This window comes from Nanorana parkeri, unplaced genomic scaffold, assembly GCF_000935625.1.
Source record: "Nanorana parkeri isolate BGI_ZX_2015 unplaced genomic scaffold, ASM93562v1 scaffold296, whole genome shotgun sequence".
NCBI lineage: Eukaryota > Metazoa > Chordata > Amphibia > Anura > Dicroglossidae > Nanorana > Nanorana parkeri.
In genome coordinates, this window is record NW_017306564.1 from 91,682 (window position 1) to 111,576 (window position 19,895).

The 19,895-nt window shown below is 48.2% G+C and overlaps 1 protein-coding gene across 1 annotated transcript in view; it reads right to left on the reverse strand.

The window, feature by feature from the left end:
• The window catches only part of KIF25 (kinesin family member 25), a 64,397-nt gene that overhangs the window by 18,726 nt on the left and 25,776 nt on the right, over window positions 1-19,895 (reverse strand). The gene's annotated exons all lie outside the window — the stretch shown is intronic.

Below are 19,895 nucleotides of genomic sequence, written 5' to 3' on the forward strand. Positions count from 1 at the left end.
CTCGGTCATCCGACATGACAGCGTTCACTCCTCCTGTCCTCGGACCCCACTGCCTGTATGGGCTGAGGCAGCAAGGTTCTGAGGAGAAACTGTCCGCTGAAGCCTGCGGGAGGGGGCAGGAGGGAGCGCTGCCTGCTGTCAGGATGGCTGAGCGCTGAGAAGGAGAGAAGCCACAGCTTTAAGGATGGCCAAACGGTGAGGAGATCGGAGCCGCTGTCATCCTGTCAGTTTCAGGATGACAGCGGCTCTGTGCATGGCCGAGCGGAGGATCGGTAAATATCACTGATATTTACCAATCCTCTGTGCATAGCAAACACTGGAGTGATCGTCTGATCACTCCAGTGTTTGTAAATAACTGGGGACACATAGTACTATGTATCCCCAGTTATTAATGAAAAGGACGTGATTTACATCACTTCCTGTTCATTCATGAATTCCTCAATGGGGAGTAGCCCTCCCTACACTACAGAGACTTTTCCCCATTCATAAACTGGTGATAGTAAATATTTTACTATCACCAGTTTCTGAATGATTGGGAAGCCTCTGTACTGAATGCTTTCCAATCATTGAGTGATGAAGCTGCAGAAAAAGAAATGAGGACTCTGTGTCCTCAATTTATTTTTCTATTTTAAAAGGTAAATGTCAACGGTCTAAAAATAAAACAAAATAAATTTAAAAAATTATTTTAAAAAGTGAAAATTACCCCCCCCCCCACACACACGCGTATTATTAGACATGTGCAAAGACTAAAAATTAATTTCAGATTAAATGAACGAAAATGAAAAAAAAATTAATTTGTTTCATCAAACAAAACAAATTTTTATGCTATTTTGGATTCGGCCACTGGTGGAGGCAGGGCACATGACATCTTATGGCACCGCACGTGTTGGGCGCCACCATCTTAGTGTATATCTAGGTATACACCAAGATGGCGGCGCCTATATTGGCGTGTTATGTCACCTGATGCCACGCATGCATGGCGTCATGTGACGTCATGCTCCCCGCCTCCAAGATGGTGGCATGCATTCGCAGAACACGCCAGTGGCCAACATAGCCGCCGCACATTCTCAAACAAATTATTATGTACCTGAATACATTTTTCGTATATTCGGTTCAAATAGTAATTCATTAATTTAACACGTAGTCCAGGTTTTGTGCTCTGTTTTTTATTTTTACTTTTCTAGATGCACTTACTTGAAAAAAGGGTCTGCATGACAACCTGACATATAATATATTTTTATAGACTCTATTTTAGTTGTATGTTTATTTAGTTTTATATGTTTATTTAAGGCTTAACAAAATGGGAGTCTTTAAATGGTGCGGATATTGGAGAAATGGGTGTGGTCACTGAGGGTCGCTGTAAAGCTTTCTCGCACAGGGCGCCTAAAGGCCTAAGGCTGGCCCTGAATGTATGTATATGGCTTCCTGACAACAAAGGCATTTGGAAGCTACCGAATGCATTTAGGAAATTTGGATCTCGAATGCCATTCGAGTCTAGGAGCCTCACCTTTAGTATTATATGTATATACTGTACTGTATATGGCTCCCATGTTGCCAAAATGAAAATGTGTGTTCAGACCCATTACGATGCATGAAACCGAAAAACACATCTGATTGGCCAGAAAAGTCACATGTCCGATTCAGTTTAGTTTTTTTAACGAAATTCAGACACATTCGGTTGCATTGGGGTTCAGAAATTCAGATGTGTCCGAATGTCCACATTTTGGAAAATTCATGCGAATTTTGATTCGGAACTAAACAAATTGCAGATGTCTAGTAAACCTTGCTGCATGAGTCCCACACAGGCAAACAAGCAAGTAAGTAACCTGCAAATAACTTTTTAAAACTTGAATCTTAACTTTCTTAAAAATGCTAGATGATTGCTAAACCCATGGCTTGGACCATATATTTACATCAGAAGATCTGATTTCACTAATCTGCAATTAGCACAAGAAAATATATAGGGTTTGCGGAGAGATGTGAATGACCAAGACTGAGTAGTTTTCTAAAATTGTTTTAATGTATATTTATAAATTCTGTTTATTTAATAAATTTGCAAACATTTTTAGAAAACTACTCAGTCTTGGTCATTCACATCTCTCCGCAAACCCTATATATTTTCTTGTGCTAATGATAGATATGGTCTTGTAGGGGGAGAGATGTAGACAGGGTACTCATAGTGAGGGGACCTATCACTTGGTGTATTTCACTAATCTGCAAACTTGTTCTGGGTGAATAAAGGCATTAAAGCCAGAGAAAGCCAGGCAACTAGTATTAGAAAGAGGTTAGTTATGTCAGCCCCTATATTTATCTCAGAAAGGTTTCCTTTCAGTTTTAGGTAAACTTCTCTTTCAGGTAACATGTAAATCTAACTAAGAATATGCATAATTTAATCAAATAAAACAGAAATCTGTAGACGCTACATTGGAATCCACATTTGTCCTTAACATTGGATAGACAGACTGTTATGAAATACTATCAACAGACATCCCTGTAAAGGATTATGGATTTACAGTACTACTGTAATGAAACTGTAATGAGACCACTGTGTCATGGCTCTACATTTCTGGTGCCTTTTGAAAAGCTGTGACAAAGTGAAAGGTAACAGTCAGACCCCAATTCTGTATAGATGATCCTAAAGCAGAACTGTAGGCAACTAGACAAATGCACAGTTGAAAAACATGATTTTGGTTTTTTTTTCCAAAAAATGTGTAATTGCGTTCAGTTATGATTCACATATTCCTTCCACACTGCACAGCCAGGGAGTACACTTCAATTTCCAAGTCCAGCTTTGGAGCTTCTAATGTCATTTCACTGAGTGCAGTGTAGCCCCTGTTGTGCCGCCTTAAGATTTTTTTTTCTCTATTGCTTTTAGGGCCTGTGTCAATGGGCAATTGGCTTGTCCAATGGCAAGTTTGAAATCAGTTGTAGAGGTATCAAAGAAATTAATTGACTTGCAATTGACCTGTTTTACGTGGGTTTTCCATTCAAATAGACTAGTATGGAAATGAAAATCCACTCTGGAGCAAGAAAAAAAGCCAGTAGACATAGGCCGTTACACAAGGCACGATAAAAAAAAATAGCCAATGAAAGGTAACAACTAGTCCAGAACGGCTGAGATCTAAAACAGCGATTTCATCACTTCAACTGCCTGCTCCTGCATACCCCTTACAAACCAGAATGGGTCTATTGTTTTGGTAATACATTTTTTAATATACAAGATAACAAAGTAACACATATTTTGGTATTTGTTCGGTACAGACAATGCAATTTTTTACAATATTGTCCTGCAAAATAAATGTATTTTATATGCAATCAGAGAAAAGGATGTAACAAAATAAAAACCCAACGCACAGAGAAGCTATTTACCAATCAAATAAAGGTGGGGGTGTAGAAAACGTTCTCACTTTCTGCTATCGGCCATCTATACAATCCCCGTATGATACTGTTATTTTTAATTTAACTACTTTTAGATTAGCAGGGGCACATGCCACGGATGCCTGCTGCCCCTCTGCTTCTTGTCTTGGCAGTTGAGCTCAATTTATCCAACAGCATAAAGATATAAGAGGTTTGTATACAACATTATCCTCTTCCCTGAAGTTATTTTCCTGTTCTCACGTTCATGTATATTTTTAGCCCTCGACAATATTGTGGCAATCTCAGGCCTGAAAGCAAATCGACGGCTATGAATGTGATGCTGAAGACGAAACCTTAGGAGTAAAACTAAATTTTACCTTTAGCTGGTTCATCTCCCTACTTAGGTATTCATCCCACTCCCACCTACATTCAGGGCCGCCATCAGGGAGGTATGGCCGATACTCATGTAAGGGGCCCGGGCAGCCTGGGGGGCCCGCCTGGGACCCTTACTTGAATATCAGCCGTCGGTGACAGGTGAGGAGGCAGTCTGGCCCTAGCAGCGCTGGACCCCAGCATTGCCGATCCAGCGGCATTGGAGCAAGCTGGGGCCCCATCAGGGCCGCTGCTCGACTGATCTTGGACCGGCTAGAAGTGACATCATGTGCAGTCCAGCGGCAGAGAGAGGAGGCCAGGTGAGCAGGTAAGAGGAGCTGGGGGAGAGGGAGGGAGAAAGAGAGAGAAGGGGGGAGAGAGAAATGCCGCCTTGACCAGCCCACCTGAGACCCCTGCAGAGTGGGGTTTCAGCTGGGCCCTGTATCCAGCGCGTCACTAAGCCCTGCGTCCAGCGCGTCACCGAGCCCTGCGCCCAGTGTGTCACTGAGCCCTGCGTCCAGCGGGTCACTAAGCCCTGTGTCGAGCGCGCCACGAAGCCCTGCGTCCAGTGCGTCACTTATCTAAGTCCAGCAGGTCACTAAGCCCTGCGTCCAGTGGGTCACTATGCCCTGCGTCCAGGGGGTCACTAAGCCCTGTGTCCAGCGGGTCACTAAGCCCTGCTTCCAGCGGGTCACTAAGCCCTGCGTCCAGCGGGTCACTAAGCCCTGCGTCCAGCGGGTCACTAAGCCCTGCGTCCAGCGGGTCACTAAGCCCTGAGTCCAGCGGGTCACTAAGCCCCGAGTCCAGCGGGTCACTAAGCCCCGAGTCCAGCGGGTCACTAAGCCCCGAGTCCAGCGGGTCACTAAGCCCCGAGTCCAGCGGGTCACAAAGCCCCGAGTCCGGTGGGTCACTAAGCCCTGAGTCCAGCGGGTCCAGAGTGTAAGCTCCTCTGTACAAGGACTGATGTGACTGTAATGTGGCTCAATGTTCTCTGTACAGCACTGCAATATACACTGACCTGGCTACATCTCAGCCGGACATGGAGGATCTTGAGGAATGGACTGATTGTTCAGAGGAGGAGGATTGCAGTGACTGCTCTGAGGCTGTGGATGATCGTCTGGGATACTCAGGGCTAATTCCAGCTCAGCCTGCTCTGGTTCCTGTTCGTGACGATCCCGTGCCTGCTGCCCAGCTCCTTGTCTCTGACAATCCCGTGCCTGCTGCCCAGCACCTGGTCTCTGAAGATTCCGTGCCTGCTGCCCAGCTCCTTGTCTCTGATGATCCTGTGTCTGCTGCCCAGCTCTTGGTCTCTGACGATCCGGTGCTTGCTGCCCAGCTCCTGGTCCCCAGCTCATCGCCTCTGCCGATCCATTGCCCGAGTTCCAGCTCATCGCCTCTGCCTAACGATCCCGTGCCCGATGCCCGGCTCCTGGTCTCTGACGATCTGGTACCTGATGCCCGGCTCTTCGCCTCCGCTGATCCGGTACCTGATGCCCGGTTCTTCGCCTCCGCTGATCCGGTGCCTGCTGCCCGGCTCTTTGCTTCTGGTCCTGGTGCGGAGGTGATGACCCTTGCAGCCGAGGGACCTGGGGATCGGGACATCCACCGCAAGTGGGGTGATCATGTGTGCAAGCCCGAGCTTGGTAGTAGTGTTATCCTGGGGAACGGGGGAGTTTCATTTGAGCACCCCTGGCTTCCAAAGGGTCTCGCTGTGTTCCCTGAAGTATGTGGTGACCTGGGTCGGGTGGCCACAGCTTTGGGGGTATCCGGGTGGCTGGCTGAACGCACTGTCGGTCCTAGTGACCCCCCATGTTTCATTGCGGTGGCTCCTTAGTGCTGGGGGGGGGTGCCCTACGGAACCCTGGTACCCATCGCCTTTCTCTTGGGTCTTCTGCTAGCCTGTGGAGACTTCTTCCGGATCCAGGTGGTGGACTGCTCGGCCTGATGCCTGACCCTGGCGGGGTGGGTGCTCGGCCGGTCCCTGAACTTTGGCCCCGGGGCATATGGTGGACTTGGCTGCCTTCCGTGCCCTTGGACTTTGAGGATGCGGATGGACTTTGTGGGAGCGTCCGGAGTCGGCTCCTTGAGAGGGGGGTACTGTCAGGTGGCGCTGGAGCTAAGCCCTACAGTTTCCGTAGTCACCTGCAGGGGTCTCCAGGCAGCCAGGAACTGCTAGGTACCAGACCTCCACTGGGTGGTGCTGGAAACTGCAACTCCAGTGCTCACCTGCAGGTGTCTCCCAGCTGCCACCAATCATCCACCACCTGGTGCTCCCTGGGAGGTTACTTAAGCCCTCCCTGCAGTAAGGTCTGGGGCTCAGTATTGTTTCCTGAAACTTGAACCCTGATTGTTGTCTGTGAATCCTGAGTCCCCAGTTCTGTCGCCAGTTCCGGTGAACCCTGCTTTCCGTCCAGAGTCCTGTTACCAGTCCTGTACCCTGTTTGTATCCCGAGCCCAGTTACCCATTTGCAGTCCTAGATACCTCCTGTTGCCATTACCTGCCTTTCCTCCTGTTGCCATTACCTGCTTGTCCTCCTGTTGCCATTACCTGCTTGTAGTCTTGTCGATGTTACTTATTTATGTTTGCTTTTGGGTGTTGTTTAGTTTTGCTGTTTATTAAACTGTATATAATACATTCTGCCCTGTCCGGTTTTAGTCCACACCGGTCATAAGTGTTTGGTCTGCCTGTGTGGGTACCTGCGCAGGTGTGGGGTGACCTGAGCCGGTATCCTTGACAGATACATAGAGTTAGGACCACACTTTGCAGAGGTGCCTTGGCGCGGCAGTGTGGCTTCTACATATTTTTGGCCAAAAGTTTGTGCAACTAAAACCTCTGATTTTAACGCATACTGTTGACAGGGCAATTTGTTTGGTTGCAGGCTGGCTGGCAGGTTGAGGCTGGGGAATTTTTGTGTTTTGTTGTAAGCCTTCCCAATGTGCGCCCTGCTATAAAGGCTGGTTATAGATTCATGCATGTACCATCTTTTCTAATTTTCATGAGTACTCTACTCCAAAACATTTCCCAATAAATCTAATAATGGCACTTTAAATGTTTTAATTATTTTGGCTGGAGACCTCACGATAGCCTTGTGGGGACCTTCCCGGCGCTAGTACACAGCACTGGTCAGGCCCCACATGTACACCTCCTCCTACCTGCCGCCCCCACACAGTACTGGTGACACATGCCGCCAGCATAGTACTGGTGACATCCCCTGCCGCACAGCCATGGGGAGACCCGCACGCAGACCTGGAGAGGCTTCAGCTTAAAATAATGTGCTGCATTACTATATAATGTGTTGCTGAAACTTATAGTCCCTCTACAGCCTAGAGCCAGTGGCAGAACTACCAGGGTGATAGCGTTTGCAGCTGCGACTGGGCCCTGGTTCTCCACCACTGTTCCAAATTCGACCTGGTTTAACCACTCTGTAGAGGTATCCATGACAAGCAGAATCTGTAGAGTTAACCATGAAAAAATACAGTACAAACTATAGTGTAGACAAGCTGCGGTGCGGTGTGAAGTGGAAGGTTGCAATGTTTTCGCTGTGCATTGCTTCGCATCGCTACGCCTGCAGTGTGTCACAGCCTAACGGGTGTTCGGCGCTCTATTCGACCGCTGAATACCCCACAAGGCAATGCGCCTTGTGAAGCCCTAATTGGTTAAAGGCTTGCACCTGATGACTTTGCCCAATCATGGCTCACTGCTAAGGCTTAGCAGCACACTATATAAGGCTGCTTACACCGCAGCCCTGCGTACTGTGTTGCTGGAGTTAAACTAAAGGTGGCCATACACTGTACAACCATCGCAAGACCTTAGTCTTGCGATGGTTGTAAAGTGATTTAAAAAAACGTACGATCTGCCCATCTTGGACAGGCATATCGTACTCTCGATCATCGCAAGCCTGCCCCCCTGAGGGGTGGGCTTACGATGACTGCAATGAGGGGCGGGCTTAAGACGACTGCAAACGGGCTGTGTGCGCGTGTGCACGTGTGCACACCGGCCCGTTCGGCAGTTGTCGAACCAGCAGGCCACTAACTCGCCGAGAATCGTACGATTCCCGGCGGGTTTTCTAGCCTGCTGGTTTGACGGAAGACGTGCGACCGTACAGTAGAAACGGTCGCACGCCTTCCATACACTGCACGATTCTCGTACGATCACGGGATTTCCCGCGATTCTCGTACGAGAATCGTGCAGTGTATGGGCACCCTAAGAGTGTGTTCTATCAGAGATCTATAAGAGTTACATCAGCATTCGTTCCATATCAGCGTTCTCTATCAGCGTTCTATACTATAGCAGTCAGTCATACTGGTCTATTATAGTAGTCGATTATAACAGTTGATTATTGTGGCCTATTGCAATAAGCATCATGTCGGAAAGGCCAACAAGGAGAGGCAGACGCTCCCATGCAGCAGTAAGAGGGCAAACAGCCTCTGTGTCCACAGGCCAAACTCGTGGTTATAGTCGTGGACGTGGTGCATACTCTGCAGGCAGGGCACCCTTGTCCTTTTTATCTTGTGCTGGCCGTGTTATTCAGCCACAACATACAGAAGAGATGGAGGATTGGATAACTAAGTCATCCTCATCCTCCGCCACCCAGGCTCATTCTGGTTCTCAGTCCACCGCAGCTGCCAAAGCAAAGTAGTCCACAACTACTACTGCCCTAGCCACACCATCATGCGAGTCAGCTGAATTGTTTGAACACACAGTCAGTGACATGCTGCTGGAGGATGCGCAACAATTACAATAGTCTGATGTTGGCTCTGAGGTCGAGAAAGGGAGTAACATGAGCCTAGAGGTAGGTGGTGCCAATGATGGACCACAAACTGGCACTCATGTTTCCCCAGCCGCAGCATACTGCCAGGTTGGCTCCAGTGACGAGGACAGAGGGGATGATGATGAGGTCACTGACTCTACTTGGGTGCCTGATCTAACAGAGGAGGAAAGTGAAGAGGAGGCACAACCCCAACGAGGCAGGATGACCTCCAGGGGGCAGCCGTATGAGCAGCCACCCCATTGCATCATAAGGCAGAGCTGCACTGGTGCAGGGTGCTGTTGTCTCGCAGCACACTTCCAGGAACTCAGCTGTGTGGGAGTTTTTCAGCACATGTGCAGCAGACCTCAGCATTGTTATTTGCAACCTGTGTCTCAAGAGGATCAACATCAAACATCAGCTGCTTGGGTACCACATGCTTGAAGAGACTTCTGACCACCTGCCACGCAGACCATTGGCAACAGCACCATAGAAAGGGCCACACTTCTCCTCGTTTCTCATCTGCCATCTCTACCCCCACTATACGTCATGCCATGTCAACAACCTCCACTGAGAGGGATGATGGTAGAGCAATGGGTGTTACAGGTTCTTCCACCAAATCTTCCAGCAGCCCAACAGCTGTAGATTTTAGCAGTCAAATTTTGCTGTCCCAGCTGCTGCAGTGGGAAAAATATACTGTCCCAACCATTCAAATGCTCAGCGCCTAAATGCCAGCTTGGCCAAATTGGCTTAGCTTTACAACTGCTTCCTTTCCATCTGGTGGACTCTGCCCCTTTCCCTGAGTTTGCAGAATGTGCTGTACCACAGTGGCAGGTTCCCAAATGCCAATTATTTGCACGTATGCTTGGCACACGTCATCAATTTGGTGGTACAGCATTTCTTAACATGGTACCCAGGGCTGCAAGATCTTCTGAGGCAGACCAGAAAAGTCTGCAGCCATTTCAAGTGCTCATTCCTATTCAATGTGAATTCCACCTGCCCTCAAACCATCTGATCATGCCCACCAGGTGGAACTCCACTTTGGCAATGCTGCACAAGCAGCAGAGGGCCATCAATGAGTACCTGTGTGAGTATGGCACAAGGACAGGCTCAGGGGACCTTGATATTTTTTCCCCACGTCAGTGGCTGCTGACGTGGGGAAAGTACAGGATGCATGTACTTTACTGTCACCATCAGGGCCGGCCTTAGGCCTTTAGGCGCCCTGTGCGAGAAAGCTTTAAAGCGCCCCTCAGTAAACACACCCCTCAGTGGCCACATCTTTTAGTGGCAACACCCCCATAACCACACCCGTTTTCCCCAATATCCGCACCAATTAAAGACTCCTATTTTGTTAAACCGCAAAGAAACATATTAAAAAGTATGATAAAAATAAAACTTTTATTCAAAGGTATTAAAATTGTAGGCACAATAGAAGTATTCTTATCAAATAAAATAACAGAAGGTAAACAATAAATGTCAAACTAAAATAGAGTCTATAAAAATAAAGTTTTAGGTTGTCATGCCGATCCCTTTCTTCAAGTAGGTGCATCTAGAAAAGTAAAAACAGAACACAAAACCCAGGCTACATGTAAAATGAATGGATTACTATATGTCCGAACTTAAAAGATTGCTTCCTTCCGCATAGAAATAATACACTGTACCGTTTGCTTCCTTCAGCACAGGAAAGAATAACAGCCTCACCGGCTTGGAGGGTTTCAGTCCACAAGGTTATCACACTCTTAACTTCAGAGTTTCTCTCTCTCAGCCCACAGGCTCCCAGTAAAGTTCAGCTGCTTCAAAGCACCAGTACTTCCATCTGCTCCACAGCCTTGTCTGCAAACATTAATCAGGGCTTCTCTCTCCCCCTCTGTCTCTAGCTTCCTATCCTTTTGAGCACACTTCCTGCAGCAACTGTTAACCCATTTCTGTCCCTTAAAGGGACCACAACCCGAACAAAGGGAAATATACACTTCTCCCAGGACCCATCTTCTGGCGTCCTGTGCAATATATTCTCATATGTGTGTGTAGATATAACGGAAAATTTAATCATACTCACCGTAATTTTCTTTTCCTGGTTACACTCCATGGCAGCGCTGACAATTGGGTTTTAGTCCTCATACCCCTAGTTGACAGGAACAAAAAGGGTTAAACAGTACTACCCTCTCCTATAAAAGCCCCTCCTACTTCCGAGTTCCCCAGTCTAAGTACCAAGCTAAGTATACCAAGGGTGGGAGTCTAGCACTGCCATGGAGTATAACCAGGAAAAGAAAATTACGGTGAGTATGATTACATTTTCAGTTTTCCTGGTCATATCCATGGCAGCGCTGACAATTGGGAATTACCCAAGCAGAAGTCAGGGAGGGAAACAAGACCAAGAGCCACAGTAATGCATGCTGAAAACTTTTAATGAGAGACTCCATGGCGAGAAAGTAACACACTCCTGCCAAACTGGTCATTAACCGCAGCTCTAACATCCAATCTGTAATGCTTTATAAAAGTAGATTTGGAACCCCATGTGGCCGCTCTGCAGATGTGGTCTGAAGAAACCCCTGCTGCCGCTGCCCAGGAGGATGGCATAGCCCGTGTGGAGTGAGCCCTGATGCCTTCTGGCGGAGATAGCCCTGCTGCCCGATAGGCGTTAATGATCGTGAAAACAATCCACCGGCTCAGGGTAGCCTTAGTTGCTGTCTGCCCTTTCCTTGCTTTTCCTTGCTCTTTGTTGTCCCTGCTGGGACAACAAACAACCTTTCAGACTTTCTCCATTCCCTGCAATTCAGTCCACCAGGTTATCACACTCTTAACTTCAGAGTTTCTCTCTCTCAGCCCACAGGCTCCCAGTAAAGTTCAGCTGCTTCAAAGCACCAGTACTTCCATCTGCTCCACAGCCTTGTCTGCAAACATTAATCAGGGCTTCTCTCTCCCCCTCTGTCTCTAGCTTCCTATCCTTTTGAGCACACTTCCTGCAGCAACTGTTAACCCATTTCTGTCCCTTAAAGGGACCACAACCCGAACAAAGGGAAATATACACTTCTCCCAGGACCCATCTTCTGGCGTCCTGTGCAATATATTCTCATATGTGTGTGTAGATATAACGGAAAATTTAATCATACTCACCGTAATTTTCTTTTCCTGGTTACACTCCATGGCAGCGCTGACAATTGGGTTTTAGTCCTCATACCCCTAGTTGACAGGAACAAAAAGGGTTAAACAGTACTACCCTCTCCTATAAAAGCCCCTCCTACTTCCGAGTTCCCCAGTCTAAGTACCAAGCTAAGTATACCAAGGGTGGGAGTCTAGCACTGCCATGGAGTATAACCAGGAAAAGAAAATTACGGTGAGTATGATTACATTTTCAGTTTTCCTGGTCATATCCATGGCAGCGCTGACAATTGGGAATTACCCAAGCAGAAGTCAGGGAGGGAAACAAGACCAAGAGCCACAGTAATGCATGCTGAAAACTTTTAATGAGAGACTCCATGGCGAGAAAGTAACACACTCCTGCCAAACTGGTCATTAACCGCAGCTCTAACATCCAATCTGTAATGCTTTATAAAAGTAGATTTGGAACCCCATGTGGCCGCTCTGCAGATGTGGTCTGAAGAAACCCCTGCTGCCGCTGCCCAGGAGGATGGCATAGCCCGTGTGGAGTGAGCCCTGATGCCTTCTGGCGGAGATAGCCCTGCTGCCCGATAGGCGTTAATGATCGTGAAAACAATCCACCGGCTCAGGGTAGCCTTAGTTGCTGTCTGCCCTTTCCTTGCTTTTCCTTGCTCTTTGTTGTCCCTGCTGGGACAACAAACAACCTTTCAGACTTTCTCCATTCCCTGCAGCGTTCCACCACATAACGATATCCTGATTCATATGAAAGCTGGAGTGTACCTTCGGTAGAAACTCCGGGACAGTCCTTAGAATCACTCTATCTTCCTGGAAGATAAGAAAAGGTTGTACACAACTGCAGGCTTGGAGCTCCGACACTCTCCTACCGGAAGCCAAGGCCACCAAGGAGACGGTTTTGTAAGACAGAAACTGCATCGAAATCTCCTCCAATGGTTCAAAAGGAGGACCTGAAAGTTTCTCCAGGACAAGGAGGAAGGTCCCATGATGGGTAGAGAGGCCTCTTGGGGGGTAAGCCTTCAGAAATCTTGCAATATGCAAATCCTGGGACCAACAGACCCCGGTGATAGCTGAAATGGCCAACACTTGCACTCTGAGGGTGTTGAGACTCAGCTTCCGTTCCAGACCTCTCTGAAGAAATTCCAGCATAGCCTTAGGAGGGTGAGCAGGGCCGACCCCGTTATCCCTAGCCCATGTCGAGAACACATTCCACAAACGATAATATGATGCAGAAGGTCCTGAGGATTCGGGTGCCGAATCGGCCCTTGACAAAGGAGATCCTCCGACACAGGGAGCATCCATGGATCCTGAAGACTCAAGGATAAGAGGAGAGGGAACCACGGTCGCCGGGGCCAATAAGGGATCACTGCAATGACCGTAACCCGCTCCGTCTCCACCCTCTGGAGCACTGACATGATCATAGAAAATGGGGAAACACATAAGCGTGAGTGCAGTTCCATGGGTGTGATAGGACATCCTGTTGCTCCGCTCGCTGGTCGAAAGCTCTCGACAAAAACCTGCTGATCTGACAATTCGCAGATGAGGCCATCAGGTCCACCTGTGGCCTGCCCCATTCAGCTTGTTGAATATCCGCTTCGAGAGAGACCACTCCGTAGGATCCACGCGATGCCTGCTGAGGTAGTCTGCCACTAGATTCTGCGTTCCTGGCAGATATACTGCTCTGATGCCTTCCAGATACCGTGCAGCCCATAACATCAGAAGTGACAGGATCCGCATCATGTTGGGGCTCCTCGTGCCTCCCTTGATGATTGACATACGCCACCACAGTGGCATTGTCCACTAACACCTTGACCCATCTGTACTGGAGCTGGTCCTGAAAAAAACAGAGAGCTTGCAATACCGCTTTCAGTTCCAGCAGATTGTAAGATCTGTTCCTCCATTCCAGTGGCCACATCCCTTGTGCACATTGGCCATGCAGATGAGCTCCCCAGCCCATTCCGCTGGCGTCCGTGGTGATGGTAACCCATGGGATATCCCCCAATGGGAAACCCTGGAGCAGATTCTCGTCCCGGGACCACCACACTAGTGAGTGTCTGACTTTGTGCGATATCCTGATCCGTTGCTTCTTGTCCTGATACCTGTACTGGTGGAGAAAAGAACTTTTATGCCATTGGGCCCATCGAGTCAGGCCTATGGTTGAGGACATGGATCCCAACAGACTCATGAAAACTTCGGCTGTGACTTGGGTGCATGACCGGACGAATTCTGCCTTCTGTTTGATTTTGCAAACTCGGTCTCTGGATAGCTGAACCACACCCATGCTGGTTCTGAACCCCGCTCCTAAGTACACCATCGTCTGGGCCGGGGTCAGATTGCTCTTTTCCATATTTAGCACCCATCCGAAGTCTCTCAGGACTTTTATGCTGACATCCCTGCGGGAGACTGCCTCCTCTCTTGTAGTTGCCAGGATCAAAATATCGTTGAGGTAATGGAAAATGTTGACACCTTGCTTCCGAATCTCTGCAACGACAGTAACCAGTACTTTGGAAAAAGTCCTGGGAGCCGTGCTGAGGCCGAATGGCATTGCTCTGAACTGATAGTGCCTGCGATTGACACAGAACCTGAGGAACTTCTGGTGCCATGGGGATGTGGAAGTATGCGTCCTTTAAGTCTATGGAGACCATCCACATGTTTGGACGCACCACCCTCACAATAGTCCGAAGGGACTCCATCTTGAATTTTCTCAACGCAATAAACTTGTTGAGCTGATGGAGATCCAAGACCGGCCTCCAACCGCCTTTTGCCTTGGGAGTCAAAAACAGATGTGAATAGAATCCCTGGAACTGTTGGTTCTCCGGAACTGACAGAATGGCCCCTTGGGCCAACAGGGTTTTCACATACTCCAACATTACATGCCGTTTCGTTGGTTCTCTTGGCAACTTGGTGTTTATAAACCTGCCTCTTGGGGGAAGGAATCTGAATTCGAGCCTGTAACCTTCCCTGATGATCTTCAGTACCCAGGCATCTGATACTGATCTCGCCCAGAGACCTGAAAACAGTTGCAACCGTGCACCCACTCTCGTGTCTCCGGGATAGACACCTTCATAAGGTACCTCCTGATTTGGTGGATCCAGCACCTCTGCCTCTTCCACCTCTGGGAGCACCAGATCCACCACTCCACGTCTGGGAGCGAGAGGACTCCCTCCCGGGCTTGTAGGACCTGGAGTCCCGAAAGGATGAGTGGCTCTGGCGAGGCCTCCAATCCCGATAATTCCACCTTGTTCTTCTCCCCTGTGGAAGCATGGCCTTTTTGCTTTCAATAGATTTCTTAATATAAGAATCCAATTCCTGGCCAAACAGCATCTCCCACTGGAAAGATAGGGAACACAGACTATTCTTGGAGGAAGAATCAGCGCCCCATGACCTGAGGCAAAGCTCCCTACGCGCCACCACCGAGGACACCATGCCTCTGGCCAAACATTGTATAAGGTCGTCAGAAGCTTCTGTGGAGAACTCCGCTGCCAGCCTGATGTCCTGTATCTTATCCAGGAGCCTGTGTCTGCTTGCTCTTTATATTTTCTTCCAGCTCCTCCAACCACATATTGGATATGCGAGATACCGAGGACAAGGCTACTGCCGGATGAAGGCCCATTCCCAAGAAAGTATAGGTCTTCACCAAGCTGTGCTCAATTTTCCGATCCATCGAATCTTTCAGAGAGCCTGCGTTGTCGACCGGTAAGGCGGTGCGTTTCTCCAATCTGACCACCGCTGCGCCAATTTTAGGGGCCGTATCCCAAGTGTTGGAATCCATGTTATTGATGGGGTAAAGGCGGGCAAACCTCCCTTTAGACCCCATTCTTTTCTCCGATGTATCCCATTCTTCTTTAATGAAGCTTTTGGTGACTTTACTCACTGGGAAGCAGGGTCTATGCCATCTCTGACCCGTAAAGTGTCTGCTGAAGGGGGACAAGACCTCTTCCTGCTCCCGCATATCCAATGCTTTACGCACCAAAGCGATCAGAGCATCCACCCTTTTAGTGTCCAGTGAAGGGGCAGCAGGAGAACCTTCCCGGTCTGAAGACAAGGAATATTCACCCTCTGACAGGAACCTCTCTTCCTCCGTGTCTACTGAGGAGTCCCAAATTGAGCTCGCCGCTCTGGGCCGTTTGCGGGAATGGCCTGCTTGCCTTACTCCCTTTGCCACTGCCTGCTGAATCAAGTCTAAGATGTCCGCAGACGACTTTGAAGTGCCCGCTGCTTCTTTAAGACAGTCCGCACAAATCCTTTTCCCTGCCACAGCTTTAGCATCACAGGCTGAGCATCTGGGCGATTTGGCAGTTTTCTTCCCCGAAGATGCAGATGATTCCATCTCCGCAGGGCTAAAAAATGGAGCAAAAAAAAAAACATACTTAGCAAGATGCACTCTTTTTTTTTTTTTTCGGTTTGAAAAACTCCTTCTCACCTCAACTCCTTAGATGTGGACCTGTGGGGCAAGAAACCACTTCCACCGACGTCCATAACGACTACGAGGGCACAGAGGGCAATGAAAAAGGCTAAAAACAGAAAGGAAACAAACCCTTTTAAAATTTTTCGCCAAAAAACAGCCTAGTGTGACGTCCGCACCACGCGTCACGCTGCTGCCTGCGCAGTAGGCTCCCGAAGCCAACACTGCCCACACTGTCATTGCCCTCATACCGCCGCCGAGCCACACACAAACCAGCCAGAGGGAGAAGGTGACGACCGGAGGATCCCCTCAATGTAGGTCCTATGCCCCGCAGTGCCTTGTCCAGTAGGGAAGTGGAATAGGGAGGGCTGTAGAGCTCATCCAGCGGCCCCCTCCTCCATCCGATGTCGCTCCCCAAGGGGACACCCTTGCTCGGGCCCGATCTTGAGGACTTCCCAGGGGAGAGAGGCTGAACTCCCCTGGGGCAGTAACAGTATGCCAAAGAGCTAACACTCTAACTAGCAACATAATACCCTGTCCTAGGGGGACAGGAACAAAAAAGACTGGGGAACGTGGAAGTAGGAGGGGCTTTTATAGGAGAGGGTAGTACTGTTTAACAGTTTTTGTTTCTGTCAACTAGGGGTATGAGGACTAAAACCCAATTGTCAGCACTGCCATGGATATGACCAGGAAATATATATATATCTATATAGATATATCTTTATATCTATATAGATATATATATACATACATACATATATACACACATATATATATATATATAGATCGGACATACCTCGGAACAGGAGACTGGTTATGGGTAACCGGGTGCCGCCCGTTTGGACCCCTGTTTTCTGAATGCCTTTTAGAATGAGCCGCAAACAGAGAAGGCCTCTCTTGTTGAGCCAAACTCAGAAAGTGTTGGACCCCTGCTAAGTACAACCGGATGGTGTTGTGAGCGAGCTTGAGGTCCGTATGACAGTAGGCAATGAAGGCTAACACAAAGCCTATGTCGCCAGGATCTTCTACGGCATGTAAGGCCTGAAAGGCATTGAACGCTTTCTATGCCACTCCATAAGCCTTGCGTGTATTACTGGCAAGGGAGTTGTTGATTAGCCTGCTGGTGTTCAACCGATGCTCCTCTAGTCCAGTATGAGATGCTGGAAAGCCGGAATGGGCGTGGGAACCGCATCTGCCTCTGGGCATTGCTGAAAGAAAAGATTGAGTTTAAACCTGGACAAAGCATCAGCCGCCACGTTGCATACACCAGGGATATAATAACAAATTACGTTAAAGTTGTACTGTAGTGCCAGCCATGTCAGCCTGCGCAGGAAGGACATGATCATGAGGGACTTGGATCTGCCTTTGTTAATGATGTCAGCGGTTGCCTGATTGTCTGTGTGTACTACAACCGTGTGGCCAGACCAAAGCGGGCCCCATGCTTTGGCTGCCGCAACTATAGTATAGATTTCGAACAGGGATGACGTTTGCGTGAAACCCCCTATACCTGCTACCTTTGCCGGCCAGGCGTTGGCAAGGCACTGCTGCCGCTGGGATGACCACTGCCTGCCTCTCTAGAGTGTCTTTTCGGTGCTGTAGTTCGTGTAACGAAGCCGTGATAGTGTTCAAGGTTGAATGAATGTGTGTCAATGAAGTGACCACAGTCTGCATGGACACCTGTTGAGAAGTGCCACTAGCGGCTGCCGCAGGAAACAGTAACTTGAAAAGTTCTGCCTTTCTGGCTGTGGAAGAGTAGGGAATGACCTTCTTCTGAAGCTCCAAGATGAGCTTAGGGCTGGTCCATGCTCTCAGAGACGGGGCGCTTCAGTGTTCTGAACCCCTGGTAGGTGAAGCCTGAAGAGAAGCCAAATCCATGCTGTCTGACACGTGGGACATGACTGCTATTCCTCACTGTAAAACATGAGAAATCGAGACATGATACCCCTGCTAACTAACTGAAATAGGGAAAAGAAAAAAGGGGGAGGGGCGGGATGTGTTTCTAACACTTGATCTATGCACATCCTTGAAACGGGCGTCACCGCCACCGAAACAACGTGGGATGCTGAGACTGCAGGCTTCCTGGCCAACTGCCTGCGTGGGTGGTGTTTGACCAGGTGTCCAGATGACCTAACCATCAGTATAAGAAACGTGTATGCCATGACGTATGAATGAGGCTGAGGCACTCGTGTGTCCAATAACCTAAACCTCAGACTCCGAAACTGCTAATATGAGAAAAAGCCTCTATGACTGGTCATGTTTCCTGTGATGCTGTGATGCACGTAGAAAAACGCTGGGTAACAGTCTGGGCTACTATGACCCAGGAGACACCGTCTCGAACATGTGTCCTATGGCCAGCGATCTGGCCTGCCCCGCTCTCCCCCCCACGCACCCTACCTTAACCTTGCTTGAGGCCCTTGCCGGGTGGCATGACATGATGTCTGGAGAACGTATGACAGTTGTGCCTGAGAAAGGCAGCTGTGATGCGTGGGAACGCCCGCCATGGAGGGCAATGTGTTTATGGCATGGTGATAATGCTGGTGTTTGTCATGTTGTGACCTGACGGGAGCCTGCCGTGCTGGTGTACCTGCAGGGGATGCCCACCCCCGTGGAGCAGCGTTCAGCTTGATGCCGTGTATCAAACCCCCCCCGAACACCCATTGACTTGCATTGAGTTCAAGCTCAAACTTTTTGGATGTTCTAAAGTTCGAATTCAAACCGAACTCGGGCCTGTTCGGCCCATCACTAGCTAGAGGCAGTAGTTAATTTGAGACGATTAATGTTAACTAAGAGGCATTAAGGCATAACATAAATACAAATTCTATTTTTAAAAAAACTATTTTTTAAATTGCTAGGTTGCTTCTACTGACATTAGCCTGAAAAAAGAACTGTCAAGGTTGGAGACAATACAAGTAATGCCAATGAACTGATGTAGCAGGCCGGAGTATGGAGGGTATGATGGAGGGCAGTATGTGCTGGAGAGGAGTTCAGAGTATGGAAGCAGTCAGTATTTGCAAGAGACAATTGTAAAGGATATGGCAGCAGGCAATACATGCAAGAACTGCAGGCGTATAATGGTGAACAATATGTGTAGGAGAGGGAATATGTATTACTTTATCTTCAGTAATAAAAATGTTGGTTGCTGGTTTATAAAGACTATTATGGGTGTGGCAGCTGAATGGGTTAAATCCACCTAGTATCTCTGGACCAGTTGCTACATTTCATTTCTGCACATTGTAGGAGCTCTGTGTCTGCACATACAAGGTTGGGGTACAAAGTAACAGGCTGTACTGAGGTCACTGCCTGAGGACTGGAGAGGGTGTTGTATGTGCTCTGATGGTGCGGGGTGTGGAAACAGAGACACAGGCACAGGAGTTATACATGTGCTTGTTTCAATTTTCGTTTGGTGCCATCCTTACAATCAGAGGCGTAACTAGAAACCTCAGGGCCCCGATGTGTCAGAGGGGAGAGCAGGGTACAAGCAGTCACTGATCAGAGATCGCTGAGTGTAGATAATTGAGGACAGATTGTGGCTATAGTAATCATACTCAGTGTCCTCATGTTATGATTGAACAGGAACACTCAGTATAGAGGATTCCTGTTCATTGATAACAGGGGATACAGAAAAAGAGATTGACAGCTCTGTGTCCTCAATCTCTTTTTATATTTTGAAAGAGAAATATCAGGGGTCTGTTTAGGCACCTACTATCTCCCCAAAGCTCCCAACAGTAAAGTCAAATAATAAAAATATTCAATAAAAATAAATAAAAAAATAAAGTTTATAAAAGAAAAAAAAAAATTTTTTTTTAATTGGAAAAGGTTAGGAAAAAAAACCATATTCGGTTTCGGCCTGACATATTATTTTTCATTTTGGTTTCATTTCAGTTTTGAAATTTTAATTT